Here is a 19,896-nt window from a genome sequence, read left to right as displayed (position 1 = left end):
GTGGTGATGGTGGTGGTGATGGTATTCTGATTTACATGGTGAGTCTCCCCACATTGGATGCTTTCACAGATCCTCCGCATCAGGAATCCGAGGGAGGGAGAAGCTGTTTTAGTTCTAAATTCCCTCTTAGAGGCACATGAGCCAGCCCTGTTTTCCTTCCAAGTTCACTGTGCATTTGACTTGGACTCACTTTTGAGGTCCAGGGAGTCACTCTGACCATTTCTAGAATTTTTTATATTCCGATATTTTCCCACTGAGGATAAGTGCTTCTTCAAAGCAATTAATCATAAAAACAGATGGAGTGGAAATGGACACAAAAGCCTGTGGTCCCGGCTGGGACAGCAGTTCTGCCTCTCACCCCTCAGCTGCTCCCACGTGGTCCCTGTGTCATTTGGTATTTTATAAGATGCACTTTCCCAAACTGGGCTGTTTCTCCTCTCTTCTAGTTTACATTTTTCTTCTCTCAATTCTTGTTTTATTAATATATTCTTATTGATTTCAAAGAGGAAGGGAGAGGAAGCGAGAGATAGAAACATCAATGATGAGAATCATTGATCGACTGCCTCGTGCATGTCCCACACTAGGGATCAGGCCCGAAACCCAGTTATGTGCCCTGACTGGGAATCAAGCCATGACCTCTTGGTTCATAGGTCGCCATTGAGCCATGCCAGCTGGGCTCTTCTGCCTTTTCTTGATGCCTCATCCAGTTCTCTCTCTCTGTCCCCCCCGCCCCCCCCATTTTTACCCTCGGCCCTATCTTGTGCCTCCCCCACAAACAGATGATGGCTCCATGGTGTATCACTTGAGTGGATAGCTTGTATTGAGAACATCTCTCCTCCCAGATTGGAGTTAGCATACGCCCTCTCTTTCAGACTCCACTTTTTCCCCAGCTGCCTGTACTAACTAAACCATCACTGCGCCTGGTGCAGACTGTACAGCATGTAATACATTCTGGCTAAATGACTAGCTGGGAAATAGTTGCTCTTGGACCTCACGCCTTCAAGGAACAATATTGGTTCTTATATCATCCTTCAGGCAGTGACATAAACTATGCCAGGGGCAACTGTGGCAGCACAGAAATAAAGAAGACTCCATTATGATTGCTCAGGAATCCATGGAAATCATTCCAGTCCAGCTTCCTGACTTTAGGACAGAAACTGTCCTTTGCATCCTCCTTCTCCGGTATTCAGGGAGTGCCTCGCTTGCGTGGAGTTCTGGGGCAGTGTGGTAGGCTGAATAATGACCCCCATGGATATCAGGTCCTGATTCCTGGAACCTGTGAGTGCCACCTTCTGTGGCCAGAGGGACTTGGCAAATGTGACTAAGTTTGAGGCCTGGCGATGGGAGATTACACTGGAATAGCTGATGGATCCCATGTAATCACAGGATCCGGGAGTGAGGCAAAGAGGAAGTAGGAGCTGTGTCTACAGAACCAACAGGTTGGAGTGATAGGCGGAAGGGGTCCCAGGCCAAGGAAAGCAAGCAGCCTTCAGAAGCTGGGAAGGCAAGGAAGCAGATGTCCTCCAGAGAGCCCTGCCAACACCTTCCCTCTAGCTCATTGAAACTGATTTGGGACTTCTAGCTTCCAGAAATGTAAGGGGATACATTTGTGTTGTTTTAAGCTACTACATTTGTGGTAATTCCTTACTACGGCAATAAGAAACTAACGCAGGCAATGTTAGCTACCTCTTTAGAAAATTTACTCTGCACTTAGCATTTAACTTCAGCAGAGTTAAGGGACTCATCCACATTCACAGGAATGATTATAGGCAAAGTGTTGATTGGAACTAGCATGACTGTATATCAATTAACTTTTGATGCATAACAAATAACCCAGAACTTAGTGCTTTAAGACAATGAATATTTGTTTAGTGAATAATTCTCTAGATCATAAATTTCAGCTAGGCTCTCCTGGGTGCTTTTTCTGATGTTGAATGAGTTCATCCATGCATCTGTAGCCAGTTGCAGGTCATCTGGGGGCTGCCTGGCCTGGGGTGGTCTCGGTTGGTAGGGCCTGTCTCTGCTGCTCCTTCAGCAGGCTCACTTGGGCATGATCTCATGCAGAGAAATCGTGAAAATGTGCAAGGTTTGCTGAGGCCAAGGCTGGGAACTGGAACATCACTTCCATTGTGTTGTACTGGCAAAGCCACACGGTAAGATGAGTCCAGATTCAAGGATGGGAAGGGTCCACTTTTTATTGGAGAAGCTGAAAGGATGTTGGTATGAAAGAAATGGTTGTTTTCCCTGTCATATAATTTATGGAGCACTTTTGAGAGTGGAAGACAATGCTTTTAAAAATTACATCAAGACAGCAGATATAAATGAGGACTGTCTAAGCACTAGGGTATCAGGGCCCATGTCTCCTCACTCCAGCCCAAGGCTCTGTTACTTCCCCACATGGCGTTCTGAGGCTGCTTTTGACGCTGGGAGGAAGCCACAGAAACTTGCAGAGGACAGACCTTAAATGTGAGTCCAAGCCAAAGATTAGCATGAATGACATTCCTGGTTTCCAGGTAAATAGCCATCCAGAATATGTGTGTGTTTAATGTGCGCATACATTTAATAAATATAAAAATGAAATAAAAGTAATTCCTAGAGTTCCCACGGGAGGCTTTTCATGGAAGCATATATGGGTCAAGCTCAGCTCCGCCGCTTGAACCTTGTCACAGATTTCTGTTGGCCTGCGCCGTAGGGAACCTGGCCCCCTTTTCTAATTCTGCCAAAACCTCCCGAAAGCTTATTTCAGAAGCTTATTTGATAGCTTGGTTTATAAAAAGCTCTATTTTTCTTTTAAGTAATATAGTATTTTTGAAACAGAGGATTTCTCCGTCAACTTTAGAAATGTCTGTGCCGTTGCTCAAAGCCGTGAGCCGGAGCGTTTGGAACTCGTCTGGGACCTAGAAATCCCAATGCACGTGTGCTGCTTCTGAATAACCTCGCAGCAGGCAGGCCGCTCTCGGGAGGTCGTTCAGCTGATAGCAGCTGTTCTGTCTGATTCCTCCACCTCCGTCTTAACTTTCCCAGATCAGATTGCTGGGCAGCACCCAGGTTCCCTCTTGGCTGTGTCCAGAGGTCCCTGCTTGGCTTTGCAACCCCAGAGCTCGGCCCTTACCTGCTTGTCCAGCCTCGTCCCATGGCTGTGGACAGGTCACCTGCCAGCCCATCAGGCTGATTCTCTAGGTTCCCCTGCATACGCCATACCTGAGATATACCTCTCCTCCCTCCTCTGTGGGTGGAAGGCAGAGAAGAGCGCAGAAGAAAATGACAAAGGTGACCACGGCCAAATCATCGCTGGGTGGGATGGGGCTGGGCAGTGTGTCTCTTCACACACAAATGCCTATTGTCCCCTTTCAGAGCAGGGGGCGCATACTTAGCAGTAAGGGAGGACCTCAGCTTTGCCCAACCTGCCCTCTCTAAGGCTGTTCACAAGGCTGGGCCTCTCCTTCCTTGTGTCTGTGGCTCACCAGCTCCCCTCCTTGTCCTCCACCTCATCCCTTCTCCTGCCAAATGATGAGCATTCGTCAAACGTGTGTTTCTGCAGCCCTTAAAGCAGGGGTGGGGAACCTTTTTTCTGCCAAGGGCCATTTGGATACTGATAACATCATTCATGGCCCATACCAAAGTATCAACTTAAAAATTAGCCTTCAGTATTTGGTCAGAGATTAGTTAACTCACCGCTAATGCCTGGGCCGGGCCAGACCAAATGATTTCTAGAGGCTTATATGGCCTGCAGGCTGGACGTTCCCCACCACCTCCCACCACCTTAAAGTATAATCTGCATACAAACGATGTCATAAACATACAGTCAGTTAATTTTTATGAACAGAACCCACCCTATAACCAACACCCAGATTGAGAGAGAGAATATTCCTGGTATCCCAGGAGCCCCTCGTATTTCCTTCCAGTCCCATTCCCACCTCCAAAAGGAACTACTCTCCCAATTCCTAATGCGATAGGTTAGCTTTGTCTGTTTTCGCATTTTATAATGGGAAATCAGTATTTGCTCTTCTGTGTCTGGATTCTTTTACTCAATATTAATTTATGCAACTCAGCCATGTTGCTGTGTGCAGATTGTTCATTCTTTTTGCCTTCTAATGGTCCTTTGTATAAACACTACAAGGTCTTTACTCTTTTTTCTGTTAATGGGCATTTACAGTTTGGGACTATTATAATTCTGCTCTGAGCATTCTGATACATGCTTTTGGTGAATATATGATGCATTTCTGATGGGTATCTGCCTGGGAGTGGCATTTCTGTGTCATTTGATCTGGGTTTGTTCAGTTTTAGTAGAAACTACAACTGGTTTTCTAGGGTGGTTGTACCAACTACAGTTATACTCTCACTAGTGGCCCGGTGCATGAATTTGTGCACATTGAAAGGAAATTAATTAGAAGAAACATTTTAATATCTCTATTTGCCCTTTCTCTATAATAGAAGTGTCAGAGATGGAAGAAAACTAGTAAAATGTACATGAGAATAATATACAAATTGATTAATAAATAAACAATAACAACCTGATATAACAATGAATATTTTTCATGAAATTTTTACTGTCAGAATCTTCATTAATCATTAATTTTTTAAATATGCTGGGTATTCTGGAAAATTTATATCATTTGCACAAACTTTGCCTTTGCTTCAACATTGAATACCTTTTCCATCAGATGGTTTTTCGTCAGAGAAATTTAGGGATAGGCAAAATTGACATGTAACAGTCATTCCACCACAACTGTGTTCGATAATTGCATCCTCATTTACTTCGTTTTCACTATGAAGGCAGTTCATACCAGTATTGGTAGTACTTGTCGATGACTGTTCTTCAGACCTATTCTGTCGACAATTTTGGCTTCAGAATGTCAACAAAAACATGACGTCATTACCTGGTGCCCACAGCCACAGTTTCTGGGCAGTTGGGCCGCATTTGATGCCATGGGGTCTCAGCAGCCTAGCCTGCGATTGGGTGGGCTGTCGCTCCGGGGTGGTGGCGGGGCCTGTGTCCCATTTAGGGGAAGCCAAGTGTTGCTTTGGGTGCCAGGTCTGTGGTGCCATTTCTCTGTAAATGGCCAGTGTGCGTCACGGCAGCTCCTGCATTGAGCATCTGCCCCCTGGTGGTCAGTGCGTGTCATAGCAACCAGTTGGATGGACACTTAGCATATTAGCTTTTTATATATATAGGTAGGCCTGAGAGAGTTCTGTTTCCTCCTCATTTTCTACCGGATTATTTTTAATTCTTCTGATAGGTGTGTAGTGGTATGACATTGCAGTGTGAATTTTAATTTCCTTATTTACCAATAGAGTTGAAAGAACTGAGGTTTGCAAGCCCACACCCCAGTGTTTCCAAGGGTCCCATGGAATCCTGGTCTGCCGCAGTCTGGCACTTGCCTGTGGTCTGTTGTGTTGGTGGCAGCCTCATGGGAGTGGAGGGGCTGGTCAGCCAGGCTTGGGCTATGGTTGGGGAAACCATATCCATCCCACCTCTAGGAACCTAGCACACTTCACACAACCCTTGCATCTTAAAATTCCTTCATGGTGGGCCACCATCCTGTGGCAAGGACCGCAGGCCCACGGACACCCAAAGGCCATTCCAGAGAGATTCTGGCTGCCACAGTGTGGTTCCCCTCTCACATTTCTTGTCCTAGAGAGCTGTGTGGGTTAGACAGAACCAACTCCTAACTGAAGCAATTACAATTGTCACATTGCTCCCTCTCTGGGAACATACAAGTTTTCACTTGACTTTCATCCACAAGACTTTCCTCTCAAGTGGCTCCGATAAGTTCCCTGACACTCCTCCTCATCTTGCAGAGGAGAAATGGCTCCAGGGAGCTCTCTCAATAACCCCATGAAGCAGGTGCTATAACCATAAGTACCTGACAGACAGATCCTCATTGGAGTAATTGCTATATTCCAAGGCTGCCATTGCTCAGAACTGAGTTGTGATCCTTCTTTGAAGATTAGTGAACAAATTGGATCATTGTTTTTGCAAGAAAAACTCAAAGCACTGAGATTGTTTTTCTTGGATGGGCCAAGAAAGGGGTTTCTTTCCACCCTCCTCTCCCCACCCACCACCAACCTCCACATCCTCATTTTCCAAGACGATTGCTCTGGAGAGGGACTCTCAGTTGGAGGCTTAATTTCTGTATGTCTGTGGGGAAAAGCACCAGCCATCCCCTTGCTGGTAGACTTGTCTACAAGTAGAGGAGTCCTACCCCTGCCTGACATCCTATTCAGTTGTCTTGTCCTTTCAATTGCTGTCCCCTCTGTTCTTGGACTGCTCTAGCTGTGTTCACCTGCCGAACCAGAGCCTTTATTGCTTATAAAGCCCCATAGACCACTCCTCTTCCTGTGCGACAGCACTTAACAATGTAGACCAAGCAATTTGGCTGCCAATGGCCTTCAGTCCCGAGTAGACTCTCTGTTTCCTGGCTGTTTGTCTTTTTTACAGTCTACGCCAAGATTACAAACTCCTTGAGGGCCTGTGTGTCTCGCTCAACCATATACCTCTACGGGTCACACACTAGGCACTCAAAGCTTTCTTACAGTTATTTCAGTTGTGTTCTCAATCCTATGAACTAAAACATTTAGCAGTTTTATTTAATGCCCGTTCCTTTGGGTATGATCATTTGTGTGTGTGCACCGCTGACTCATTTTCTTACATAAAACCTTTTCCTTTGGGTGCGGGGGAAGGTGGTGCATCATTGGGAAGGAGGGTTTCCACAGTAGCTAGATGCTGTCTGTGGTTTCCCTTTCACTGTTGGCACAATTCTATCTCCCCTTCTTTTTCTTTTTCTTCCATGTAGGTGGTTAGAACCCCTAGAGCAGAACTGAAGAGCTACTTTGCAGAACTCCAACTGTTGCGCGGGTTCTGGGGAATAGACCATGTACACTGGATGAAGTGAACCTGCCAAACTGTCAAAACTCCTGGCACTATGGGAGATTTAAATACTCTTCCCTGCTCTCTAAAACCTTCGTCAGATATGGTTGCTATGCTTGGTGCATGGTTGTTCGCCATCGGGCTCAAGTGCTAATGAGCAATAAATGTGCCCAAATGCCGGCAGAACCAGGAAAGACAAGGAAGGTCTATGTCATTTTCAGGTCCAGCCGACAGCATTCACTCCTGAATAACAGAAAGGTCACTTCTTTACTTGTATTTCCCCCAGTCAGGCTGAGGACAGTTCTGTACCCCCCGCCCCCACCCCCCACCCTCCCACTGAGCACACTCCTTACAAGTGAGAGCCCCTGGACCTGGGCCTCAGTCGCCTCCACTGCCCCCACCCCAACCCCTCCAGAACAGCAGTTTCATTTCTCTCCTGTGTGTCCTCTGAGTTTCTCTTCTTTATCAATCTTAATTTTCCCTGCACTGAATGTCATAGGGTTCAACAGGCCCAGAATCTCAGTCCATGACGCTAAAGCTTCCCAGAGAAGTCCATGTCCTTCTGTCACCGAAGGGGCCACTCTCAAAGTCATCTCGGACCTTGAATAAATCCACACAATGGTTATTTGGTTCTGTTTGCTCACCGTGATTTTTGTTCTTCGAAGACACAGCAGCTGTATCTCCCTGGTTGTGCTTTCTTTGAGCTGATGGCTATAATGTAATGTGGGGAAATTTCTAATTTCCTCATCTACGAAGAGGCCAGTTCTGTAGAATGAATATTTGATCAATCAAACCTCCCTCACCCACCCAAACCCACTCCACCCTATCTCATCCCTCCCTGTTCCTCCTCGGGTGGCTTCCAAGGAGAGGGAAGGGGGTGAGCAAGCTAAAAGCCTGGCTGTTGCTTTTCTGAGAACAATCCAGCAGTCGGAGCAGGAGCAGGAGCTGTGTTGGTTGGGGTGAGGTGGGGTGGGGGGGGCGGCGGTCTGAAAACCAATGCTCAGGACAGAGTTTCTCTAGTGCTGACCAGTATTTATGCACTCATTGATTGATTCTTGTGTGTGCCCTGACCAAGGATGGAGCCAGGATGATGCTCTAACCAACTGAGCTACCCAGCCAAGGCTACTAGTTTCGTCTCTTGACTGTGTTGGTGACTACACAAATCTAGACATGTGATAAAAGTGTAGAACCATAGACACGCACACACAAATACACAGACGTGAATGGATGCATACGAAATCTGAGAAAGGCCTGTGGTCTGGTCAGCAGTATCCCACCCATGTACTCTAGTTACGTAGCTGCTGGAGGAAGCTGGGTGGTGAAGGGAAGGCAAGACCCTTTCAGTATTGTTTTGCAACCTCCTGTGAGCCTATAATTACTTGCGAAGTGAAAAGCAACTGCAGCACATCAACTGCTAGTTTGCATGAGTGTGATTAAGCGTGCATGGCTGCCTCACATTTACACACTGGCACTGTCACCACTGCTTCCCGCCAGCATCTGCTAGCTCAGCCCAGTGTCATTATTGGTCCCTCAGGAGAAACCACGCAGAAAGGAAGAAACAGTCACTGTCTCTCTTGTTACTTCATTTCATTCTCACAATAATCTTTTGAGGTTGATGTGAGAATTCCAGAATCAGCGGTGGGGGTTAAGAGGCCTGGCCACTAGTGTGTGCCGGAGCCGGAGTCGGGACTGGCCGGGGCCTGCGTGCCCTTCCCCGGAGCCCAAGGCCCGCCCCTTCCCACTCTGCTGCTCAGCTGTGTCTCTGCCAGGCACCCTGTGAGGCCCAGGGAGGACCCCCGGGTCCTGGGCTGCTGGTCCTTCCCTGAACCTGCTACTCCACTGGGATGCCTGTCAAGGCTCCATCCTTTGAGTTCAGGCAGAACTTTCCAAGCTGCTGTTGGGAAGGGCTCTCTGTAGGCGGCGGTCAGTAAGTACTTATGGGGAGAAAGGGGCCAATTTTCAACTATTTTGGGGGAAAATAATAAATACATCAGGAAAATGGACCAAGTTGAGAAATATGCTTGACACGTTGACGTCGTTAAGGCCGCTACCCTAAACTCCAGCGCAGCTCTCAGAAGAGGACCTGATCGCAGTCATTTACATCAGCCTTTATTTTTTTAATGTGTTACCGTTCCTGGGATCATTCACTTTTAAAGATGCTGGTGGACAATTTAAGGTTAAGTTGCTTTAAGGATGTACAGGCACTGGATGGGGGTATTTCAGGGAAGGAATTAGAGGGAAGACGCCTAGAACCACACCTTGCAGGTAGCCACCTCCCCCACACAAGCACTGCTCCTCTGCCAGGGCCAGCCCTGGCGTCCTGCCGCCTTCCTACTGCCCTGGGCTGAGGGCGGCCTGTGCCGGTTGGGCTCCCGACCTCTTGCGACTTCTTCCACACCCATATGTCCAGCTGCTCACCGGACTCCATCTCTCAGATGTTCAAATCCAACACATCCGAACAGGAACCCTCTTCTGCCTGCCCAGCCACAGTGGAGACCTGTCCCGCCCGCTGTGCTCTCTGTGTCATGAATGACATCATTTCCTACCCAGTTGCCCAAGACAGAAGTTTATTTTCAGGTCGGATTTCTCAGGCTTTACATGCAGTGGAATTCACCTTCTTAGCCATTGCTCTGTGGGTTTGACACAGCCGACAGCGGTGCAGCCCCTTCTATAACCAGGGCACAGAGCAGTTCCCCCACCTGGAAACTCCCTCATGCCCTTGGTCACATTGTGACCCAGCCCAGCTCCCAGGAAAAACTGATCTGTTTTCTGTGCCAATGATTTTGCCTTTTCTGAGATGTCATATAAATGGAATCATGCACGACGTATCCTTTTGAGCCTGGCATCTTTCCCTTAACCCGGTTGAGAGGATCCATGCTGTTGTGGGTGGTGATGGTTTATTCCTTTGTGTTGCTGAATAACATGCCATCTAAGCCAGAAATGTTGAGTCATGTAAAATTGTTCTTTCTCTTTCCTTCCCTACCGCATCCCTGTCAATTCTACTTCCTGCATCTCTCTCACATTTATTCTTTGCTATCCTTATGGGCAAAGATTATTTCCATAACTCCCGATTGGTCACTTTGTCCCGCCTCGCTCCCCTCCAGGTCACGCAGTGCCAGAATTCTTCACCTGCTTCTCCACGTGTGTGCTTCTCCACACACACGTTGTTGGCCTTCTGACCCCTTGACTTTCCTCCATCCCGTGAATCCAGTGCTCCATGGAGCTCCCAGGCCTTGCTATGCCCTGAAGCCCTTGTTCATGGGTGACCATGTCTCCCGCCCAGCCTGCCTGATGACCAGGCCACAGTTCTGCTCTTTGGACATCAGTCCTTATAACTTAGCTCATACCCCAGAGCCTGGATGGGCCCCAGTGGGTGTCCTGCCCCTCTGGGACCTGGAAGAAATAGTCCCGAATGGCTGGGAAAACAGCATTCTCACATCGTTACTGTTCCCAGGCTCTGTGATTAGAGGCAGTTTGAGCGGCTACTCCCAGAATGTCAGTAAACTTCCTCAGAGCTTATTAAAAAAAACTAGAGGCCCGGTGCACAAAATTCATGCACTGAGGGTTGGGGGCGGTCCCTCAGCCCAGCCTGCACCCTCTCCAATCTGGTTTACTGCCGGTTTAGCCCTGATCCCTGTCGGACATCCATCTCACAATCCAGGACTGCTGGCTCCCAATCGCTCACCTGCCTGCCTGCCTGCCTGCCTGATTGCCCCTAACTGCTTCTGCCTGCCAGCATGATCACCCCCTAACCACTCCTCTGCCAGCCTGACAACGCCTAACTACTCCCCTACCGTCCCAATCGTCCCCAGCTGCCCTTGGTGAGACTGCTAACCAAACACTTTCATTCTGCCAGCCTGATCTCCCTCAACTGCCCTCCCCTGCAGGTCTGGTCGCCCCTAACTGCCCTTCCCTGCCAACCTGGTTACCCCTAACTGCTCTCCTGCAGGGCCTGGTCCCCTCTAACTGCCCTCCCCTGCAGACCTGGTCCCCCCACAACTGCCCTCCCCTGCCAGCCATCTTGTGGCCACATGGGGCAGCCATCTTGTGCGAGGGTGTGATGGTCAATTTGCATATTACCTTTATATTAGATAGGATAGAGCAGATTAAATTTCTTTGCTCACTCAGACTTTCATCTTCCCCTGGAAATTCATCTTGACTTTTGGGCTCTGAGCTTGCATTTTTCTTCCTTTGGGGTTTTAATAGGGACTGGAAATGGCTTGGTTGGGATGGACTGGCCCTTCCTCTCCATTTCACCCTCTTGCTGTGATGGAGAGCATTTCTGGAGAGCACCCCAAGGCCAGCGGGGGAGCCTGATGCTGCAGTGAGCTGCCCTTGTGTGCAATGTGAGCATCCATGGTCCATATCACAAGTTCGTTGACTCTGGGATCAAAGCCCCAGAAATCAACAAAACATTTTGCACATGACATCACCTCTTCAAAGGATCATTGAACATTGCTTTTCAGTTTTGAAACCACTTTTATTGTAATAATGTAAACTCTGAGTTTATCTGCCTTCTATTCTCTCTACTAGCCTATTTATTGTATGATTTTCTCATTTACTTTCTCATTGCATTGATTGGTACCTGTCTTTGAGTTAGCATGTTAAGACGTGTACCAAAAGTCATCTTCTTCCATCCTGTGTTTTTTTTAACAATTCATATTGTTTTGCTTTATGCATTTATATCTGTAAACCACCTTCCATTCTCTGATTTTTTTTCCTTTCAGTAAATCAAATATCTAAGCTGTTATGTGAGACTGCTAACCAAACACTTTCGTTTCAACAGCTTTGCCACCTTTGATGACATAGCAATATTTGGGAAGTTTTTCTAGATCTTGATGTATTTAGCCCTTGCTGAATAAAATTAAATGGGCATTTAAAGATGTCTTACATCAGTGGTCTTTTAAAAAATGTTTCTATCCTCCTTCCTCATGGCATTCACCCCGTGTATCTGTGCTGTGCCAAGGTGGGTATTCTTTGTGCCCCTTTTCTGCTTCTCTCTATTCTGGCCCAAAGAACCAGCGTTTTGCTGGCACCTCCTCTGGGGCACTTCTTGTCTCTGGGGCTCTGCTCATTGGAACTAAACTTCCCAGGGTGAAGTATGTTGCTAGGCAACTCCTCTCCTCCCACCCTTAGAGTCACTGTCTATAAGATGTGGATAGATGTGGGCGCAGAGTGGGAAACCGCACTGTGGCTGCATCAAAAAGCGGTGCCCAAGCATCAGAGGGACAGTTAGCCCTGTGTTCTCTCTGCTCTCCCCGCCGTGCCCTCGCTCCAACCTCCACTCTAGGATACAAACCCTATTGGAACCTTGTCAACTTCTAGCTGACTTACAGTTAGTAGAATTTCTTCCTAGAATTTGGAAGTACATCATCTTAATTTTAATATTGTGATCCCCGTCCCTCACTTCCTCGTATGATAGTGCTATTTAATGCCAGCCAGGTATCATTTGAAACGGTGTGGTGCTGTCGGTAAAATTATGGACATGGTGGGTCTTTCTTAGGTCCCTTAAAAAAATTATTTAATTTCTTGTTTACATTCCAGAAGTTGTTGTTATAGAGCAGTTTGATCTAGGGCCGTTCCACAGAAGGGGCCCAAAGGACAATATTAAAACAAAATTTCAACATTTGTTTTTAATTAAAGTTTATCCCTGGAAGCATTGTGTGCTTGGTGTACTTACATACATCATTTAATCTCTGGAGCAACCCATGATGTGATACCACTTCTGCAGTTGCAAAGGCGATAATGAAGCTTCGAGGGATTAAATAACTCACTCAAGGACAGCTAGTATTTTCAGGAGTGGGACTGGGAAGTCTTCAGAGCCGCGAGCCAGGGCCCCGGGTGCACGTTTCACAGGACGAGAGGCTGGCAGCAGGGAGTGCGGCTGTCACCTCGTCAGCACGCGCGTTTTCCCCTCCCGGGATGTTGAAGACTCTGCGGTAACCAGGCAGATATAAAATTAGTCTTATTATTAATTCATCTTCCAGAACTCTGCCGTTCCAATGTCAGTTAGGAGTGGATTTTGAATTTGCTGCTCATGAAGGTAGATTAAATAAGCAGATGTGACTGTGAACGGGACCTTCCCCGGCGCTGACAGATGCAGAGCTCCGGGGGCCATGGCATCCCTCCTTGGTAAAGGGATATTTCTGGTTTGTTTCCAGCTATGAGGTCCTGGTTTAAGGTTGTTGAATGTATTCACCTGCTTATGTGTGTAGCAGCTTCGCTTCCTCCTCTGCAGTCTATGCTTACCTCTCTGCCCTTGTGCCTGGGTCTGGCAGCCTCCCAGTCCTTAGTAATTCCTCCGCTCTGTTGAATCCACTTACTGAACACTTCCTGGCGTTTCTCACCAGCGGGGCTAAGAGGTGACTGAGACGACAAGCCCTGCCCTAGGATGTGTGATAGGGACCGTGAGGGACCGGTAGATCCAGGAACTGCCGGGAAGTGTCCACGTGTAACCTGGGCCGGAGGGGAGGCTGCATCCAATACAAGGAGGAGCGTGCTACACGGTCACGTGGGTAAGAGCACTGGCTCTGGCATCAGACGCACCTGTACCGAGACCCTAATCCACCCTTTCCTGGGGGACCCGGGCATGTGAGAAATGCAGAGACTGTGATGGGAAGGCTTAGTCCAGGCCCAGCGTGTAGCAGATGCCAGCGAACGTCAGAATTCAGGCCCGGTGCTCACAGTGGATGCCTCATTCTGGCACAGGTAGGTTAGCTAAACCTGAGTATTGGCAATGCCTGGCAGGACCCCCCGCCCCCCACTTCTCCGTTTGCTGAGATACACCGCCTTAATTTGGTTTCCCTTTACACAGCACCAGCTCTCAGTGTTTCCATTCCCAAACTCTGCAGCCTTCTGTCCCTCATTCCCCGTTTCCCTCTTCCAGGAGCCTGTTCCAAAGCGGGGAGTCTCACCGTCTCAGTTCTCCTGTGAGACGCGCCTACAGAAACACAGGCCACGATCCCATTGTGCTCTCGCCTCTGCCCACGGAGAGGCCCAGGCCATGTGCTCAGGTGTGCTCACCTCTGCACCAAACCTTTCACTGCAGGGCACTCCAGAGAGCAGTGACGGGGGAAGCATAGGGCTGGGGACGCAGCCAAAACCAGTCTGTCCCAGGGGCACCGGGACCTCTACTGCCCCTGGGATCATATCATCTCAGGGCTGAAAGCAATTCTAATGCTGGCTATTGGCTATGCTGATCCCTTGCCTATGCTTAAATCCCCCCTGCAGTCACCCCTTCTGAGTGACCATCCACTGCAGCCAGACCCCAGTGGTCCAGGAGCCCTGCTGGGACTGTGGTTGATATACTGTGGCCAGCCTCCGTGTTGCCTGGAAACAGAACTGCTATGCCGTCAGAGCCTGACCATTTATATCTCGGGATTCGATTGGTTGAAATTACCACCTGGAACAAAGATCCTATTTTCACCTACTAACTTCTTAACACATGGGAAGCTACAAATAGTTCCATGTGTTCCTGTCAGTGGTAGGAGAGAGATGAATTTAAAGAAAAATAATCAGTAACATAGGACTTGGCAGCATGTATTCTTATAAGCGTGAAACATTTATAATTTTCCTCACTTTAAAATTCGCACTGTGTATAGCAGTGAGGACATATGTTAGATATTCTGGTAGATTTGTTTATGGTAGATTGAAACTGGTCTCTAATCATTTCAATGTTGCAAATGAACATAGAAATGAAAAGTTTGTATTCAAAGGCAAGAGAAGCCAGGAATACCCCTCTTTAGACACTGTGATCTTTTGGATTTTTTTGTTTTGTTTTCATCTGAGGGATGGAAAAATCTGATTATATTTTGGGTTTACATTTCTATTTAATAAATCACTTCATGCCTCACCTGTATTGTATTAGAAGCGAGGTAAATATTGCAGATTTGTTCAACAAACATTGGGCTTCAAGAAAAAAATAAAATTCAGGTGTAAATCAAGTTTTAAAATTTTGTTGTTAAAAGCAAAATGTATTTGCTGGGAGGGTAGGTAAAGGCTGGCAGACGGCTCTGGGGGCAGCAGTGTCAGAGTTGAGGTGTCTTTCGTTTGTCTCCACAAATATTGGACCACTGACCAATAATGACATTCTGAGTTGCCATTTTCAATTGTTCGCACATTTTCCTTAATGTCCAAGGGAACGTACCCAGTTCCTCAGATAACGTGTTATGAAAGCAATCTGTAAACTATGAAGCACTGTACAAATGTAAATGACTATTATTTCCTAAAATCACTTTCATTGTTTTTTCACAGCTTAGAAAGGGAGAAAGCCTGGTGTAGCTCAGTTGGTCGAGCGCTGTCCCATGACCCAAAAGGTCGCTGGTTGGATTCTTGGACAGGGCACATGCCTGGGTTGTGAGCTCCATCCCCAGTAAGGGGCATGCAGGAGGCAGCTGATTGTTGTTTCTCTCTCTCCCTCTCCCTTCCTCTCTCTGAAATCAATAATAAAAAAAAACACATTTAAAAAAAAAGAAAGGGAGGAAATGGCTGGGGGGACTGTAAAGGAGGACTGACAGCGAGCCCAGTAAGGTACCGGCAGGAGACTGGGTGGCCCCTGTTAGACTGTGGGGCACAGTTTTCTTGGTTCAGGAATATTGAGATGCAGCAGTGACTGGAGACAGGCAACAAGTGAAAGGATTCAGGGAGAATCTGCGAGGACTGGTAGGAAATACCAGTCTCCTTTCCTGCTCGCTCCCCATTTCTGGCAAACATTCTCCAGGATTATAAACTATTTATTTGCTCTCTCGATTTTTCTTGATCAGATATTTCGGGAGACTGTTACTGAGAGTGGGAGATGGGTGTGTCTGATTACCCCAGACCTCCAGGATGAATAATGCTTTTCTAACCTTGAGCCATTTAAGTGGTTGATTTCCAGGACAGCAGCCTTCTGTCTGTGCTATTTGGACTCGCAGGGCAGGTGCGCTGGGAGCTGCCACACAGGCACTGGGCCTGCTATTTATGTACCCCCACCAGCAGACGCCCAGACTATGCGCTTATACTCTAAACAACATGGCTTCTCACCCAGGTCTATTTTTTAAATAAATTATTTTTATGATAATTATAGAATTTGCAAATCTCACTCATGAAAAAATGTCTGCCTCATGTGAGAAAGGACAAGGGCGGGGGAGCCCCAGGAACTGGATTTGAAACCTGACTCCATGCCTTGCTGGCTGTGTGAACTTAAGCTTATTTCCTTATTTGTCAAATTCAAATACTATCCACCTCAAAGGCGTGTAAAGATGCAATGAAGTAAAATATTTGATTTTTTCATTTGTAATACCTTATGCAAAAGTTAGTTATAATTATGCTGTGGTGGAGAATTTCATTACATGTAAACAGTGAAATTATTTCCCACACTGGTCTCCTCGCTCTCGTTGCTTTGAGATCAAACCTCTTTAGATTTATAAAACTACACCATTTTGTTCCACTCTATTGTAACTCGTGAAACTTCCCTGAGGTTAGGTTTGTCTGTGACTTGCCTATATCTCCGGAATTTGAATAAAGTTTTCCTAGTGTCAAACCCAATGCAAGTCTCTCCTTCTTCAAGGATGAGGGGAACAGACAACAGGGACTTTACGAGAAGGTGGTAGACAAGGAAAGGGAACATCATCTTGAAACTCTGACAAGGAAGAAGTCTCTTCTCAAGAGATTGATCAACAGAGGCAAAAGAAACTTCCAGAAGTTGTTTGACATCCTTAATAAGTTATATGAATATGTAGCCTCTCTGAAGAAGGCTGAGATGAAAAAGAAAAACAAAAACAGCAGGTGAGACAAAATATAAGATTGGCAAGATTTTTTTTTTAAGTCTGTAAAGGAACATAAAAAATAAATAGCAGAATTCAAGTCCTCAGTAAAGACAGAAGAATACAGAATTGGCACTCGTGACAGTTTGAGTGAATGTGAAGGGCATCCCTGCAGATCAGAACACAGAGCAAGAGGGTGTAATCCTTAAAATCATGAGAGTTATCATGACAAATAAGGAGAGTAAGTAAGAGGATCAACCAGAACTGGGTATTCAGGACAAAAAGGCCAAATTTCTTCATTAAAAAAAAAAAGTCCCAGATTTAAAAAAACAAAAGCAAACCCTAATAGAGACAAGTGTTCACTGTTGTTAAAAAGAGAGAGCAGGCCCCAGACGGAGTCACCTGTGCTAAACCCCACGTCACCAAACCAACTCACCAAACCAACTCACCAAACCAACTCACCAAACCAACTCACCAAACCAACTCACCAAACCAACTCACCAAACACCAACACACCAAACCAACTCACCAAACCAACTCACCAAACCAACTCACCAGACCAACTCACCAGACCAACTCACCAAACCAACTCACCAAACCAACTCACCAAACCAACTCACCAAACCAACTCACCAGACCAACTCACCAAACCAACTCACCAAACCAACTCACCAAACCAACTCACCAAACCAAGACTTAAAACCTAACCTCATCGCAGTTACAACCTCCCTAGAAATTAACTCTTAACTGGCCAGTCTGCAGTTTTCTGGTCACCACCAATGAGGTAATCTACCATGTAATCTTCCATACCCCCCAGGGGGAGATGAGGTCATCCACTCCTTTCCCTCTTCTGCGTAGAAAGCCTTCTCCCATGTTGTACAATTCCTCCGAGCACCTTTCTACTTGTTAGATGGGATGCTGCCTGATTCATGAGTCATTTAATAAAGCCAACTCAATCTTTAAAATTCACTCGGTTGCCCTATCCAGTTTGGCTCAGCGGATAGAGCTTCGGACTGCAGACCAAAGGGTCCTGGGTTCGATTTCGGTCAAGGGCACATACCTCGGTTGCAGGCTTCTCCCTGGCCGGGCCCTGGTTGGGGCACATGCAGGAGGCAACCAATTGATGTGTCTCTCTCACATCGATGTTTCTCTCTGTTTTTCCCTCTCTCTTCCACTCTCTCTAAAAATCAATGGCAAAATATCCTCAGGTGAGGATTAACAAAAAATAATAATAATAATAAAATAAAGTAAAATTCACTCAGTTGACTCCATGGCAGGTGTTTTTCAGTGGTTAGAGCGTTGGCCTATGCACCAAAGGGTCTCTGGTTTGACTCCCGCACAAGGGCACATACCTGGGTTGCAGGTTCGATTCCTGCCCCCAAGGCGGGGTGCGTGCAGGAGACAACCAATTTCTCTCTCTCTCTCTCTCTCTCTCTCTCTCTCTCTCTCTCTCTTCCTATTTCTCCTCCCTCCTTCCCTCCCTTCCATTCACTCTAAAAAGCAATGGAAAAAATATCCTCAGGTGAAGATTAACAACAATAACAAAAAACAACTTACTGAGTTGACATTTATTTAACACTATGTTCCTGGTGAAAATCAACAAAGCAGATTCCATGTATGGTCAAAGTGTGGTAAACTCTTTCCATTATAATGTCAAACTTAAAAAAAAAAATCTGTAAATATCCAGGCAGGAAAAAAATTATTTACAAGTAAATGAAAAAAAAATCAGCCTAGCTTCAAACATTTTTACAACACTAAGCACTTGAAATAAATTAGAGCAATTCACAGAGTCTGAGCAGAAATGACAGTGATCTAAGAATGCGTTTCTTAGTCTTCTGATAGGTGAAGGCAATCAAAAGATATTCTCAAATATGCAAGGCATAAGAAAACATGCCATTCAAAGAAAAAAATATACTTGGGAGACATATACCACTTAAGCAATGGCTCAAAATTAACTCAAGAAAGGAAATGCACGAATGAAAGATTCACGGCATTTTCTTCCTTAGCCAAGGTCAAGTTCACTGGCTCATGTGTCAGGGTGAATTCTCCTTCAGTACTTCCTTTAGGTTTTGTTCGATTGTATTTGCTTTGCCTTCTTTATTTTCTTAATACAAGTGAATTTCTTTCTTGGCCCACATTGTTTATCCCAAAATTCAGTTGGAATTTTTTTTCTTGGATTTACTATTTGAAACATTAAACACTCAACTAGAGCACTAGTACAGTTGTGTCAGCATTTGCTTAAAGCTAAACCTACTGGTTTGGGGTGCTTTGCCAAAGGAAATCCTACACAGAAAGATTAATGATTTAGTTTTTACAGCATAGAGGTTTCTGGAGCACTTTAACTTAACCTTGGGATAGATAGAGATTTCTTAAGCAGGACCCAGAGACTGCTTAACATAGAGGAAAAGGTCAATACATTGGACAGCATTTAAAATCAAGAAACTCTTTCATCAAAGAAACACCATGAAAAGAATAAAAAGGCAAGCCAAAAAATGGGAGATTTTTACAACACCTATAACTGACAATGGCATATATCCAGAATATATAGATTTCCTCTGAATCAATAATTAGGAGACAGTCTAATGGAAAAATGGGCATGAGATGTGAGCAGAACATTTACAAAAGAGAATAACCTAATGACCAATAAGTCTCTGAAAAATGCTCTCTACTTAGTTAGTAATAAATCAAATGGAAATCAGAACCACATGAGTTCCACTATAGATTAACCAGCACAGCAAAAAATTGAAGACTGACACTCCCAGGTGTTAAGAAGGATGTGGAATAATAAAGTTCTCATATCCCGCTGAGAGTGTAGAATGGTACAATCACCTGAAAAACTGATAGTATTCACTAAAGATGAACCAGCAATGTCACTCTTAAATTATACTAAAAAAAAAAATTCATGTACTTGTGTTCCAGAAGACATGTACAGGAACAGATGGAGTTATTTGTAATAGCCAACGATTGGAAACAACTCAAATGTTCATCAATAAGAGAATGAAGAGCAAAGTTGTGCTATGTTCATAAAGTGGGTTACTACACAGAAAAGAAAATGATTAAGTATAATCACAAACAACATCATTGCTAAATTTTACATCAATAATATTGGGGAAACGAAGCCAATGACATAAGAATGATATTGTATGATTCCATCCATATCAAATTCAAACAGGTGTTGAAGTAAGGGTGGTGGTTAGAGGATGAGGGTGTGGTGATGGGGAAGATCCTGGAGGAGGGTTAGAGGAACTTCTGAAATACTGTTAATATTCTATTTCTTAATCT

This window comes from Myotis davidii, unplaced genomic scaffold (genome assembly GCF_000327345.1).
Source record: "Myotis davidii unplaced genomic scaffold, ASM32734v1 scaffold93, whole genome shotgun sequence".
Classification (NCBI taxonomy): Eukaryota; Metazoa; Chordata; class Mammalia; order Chiroptera; family Vespertilionidae; genus Myotis; species Myotis davidii.
Note: the sequence above shows the minus strand (reverse complement) of the source record.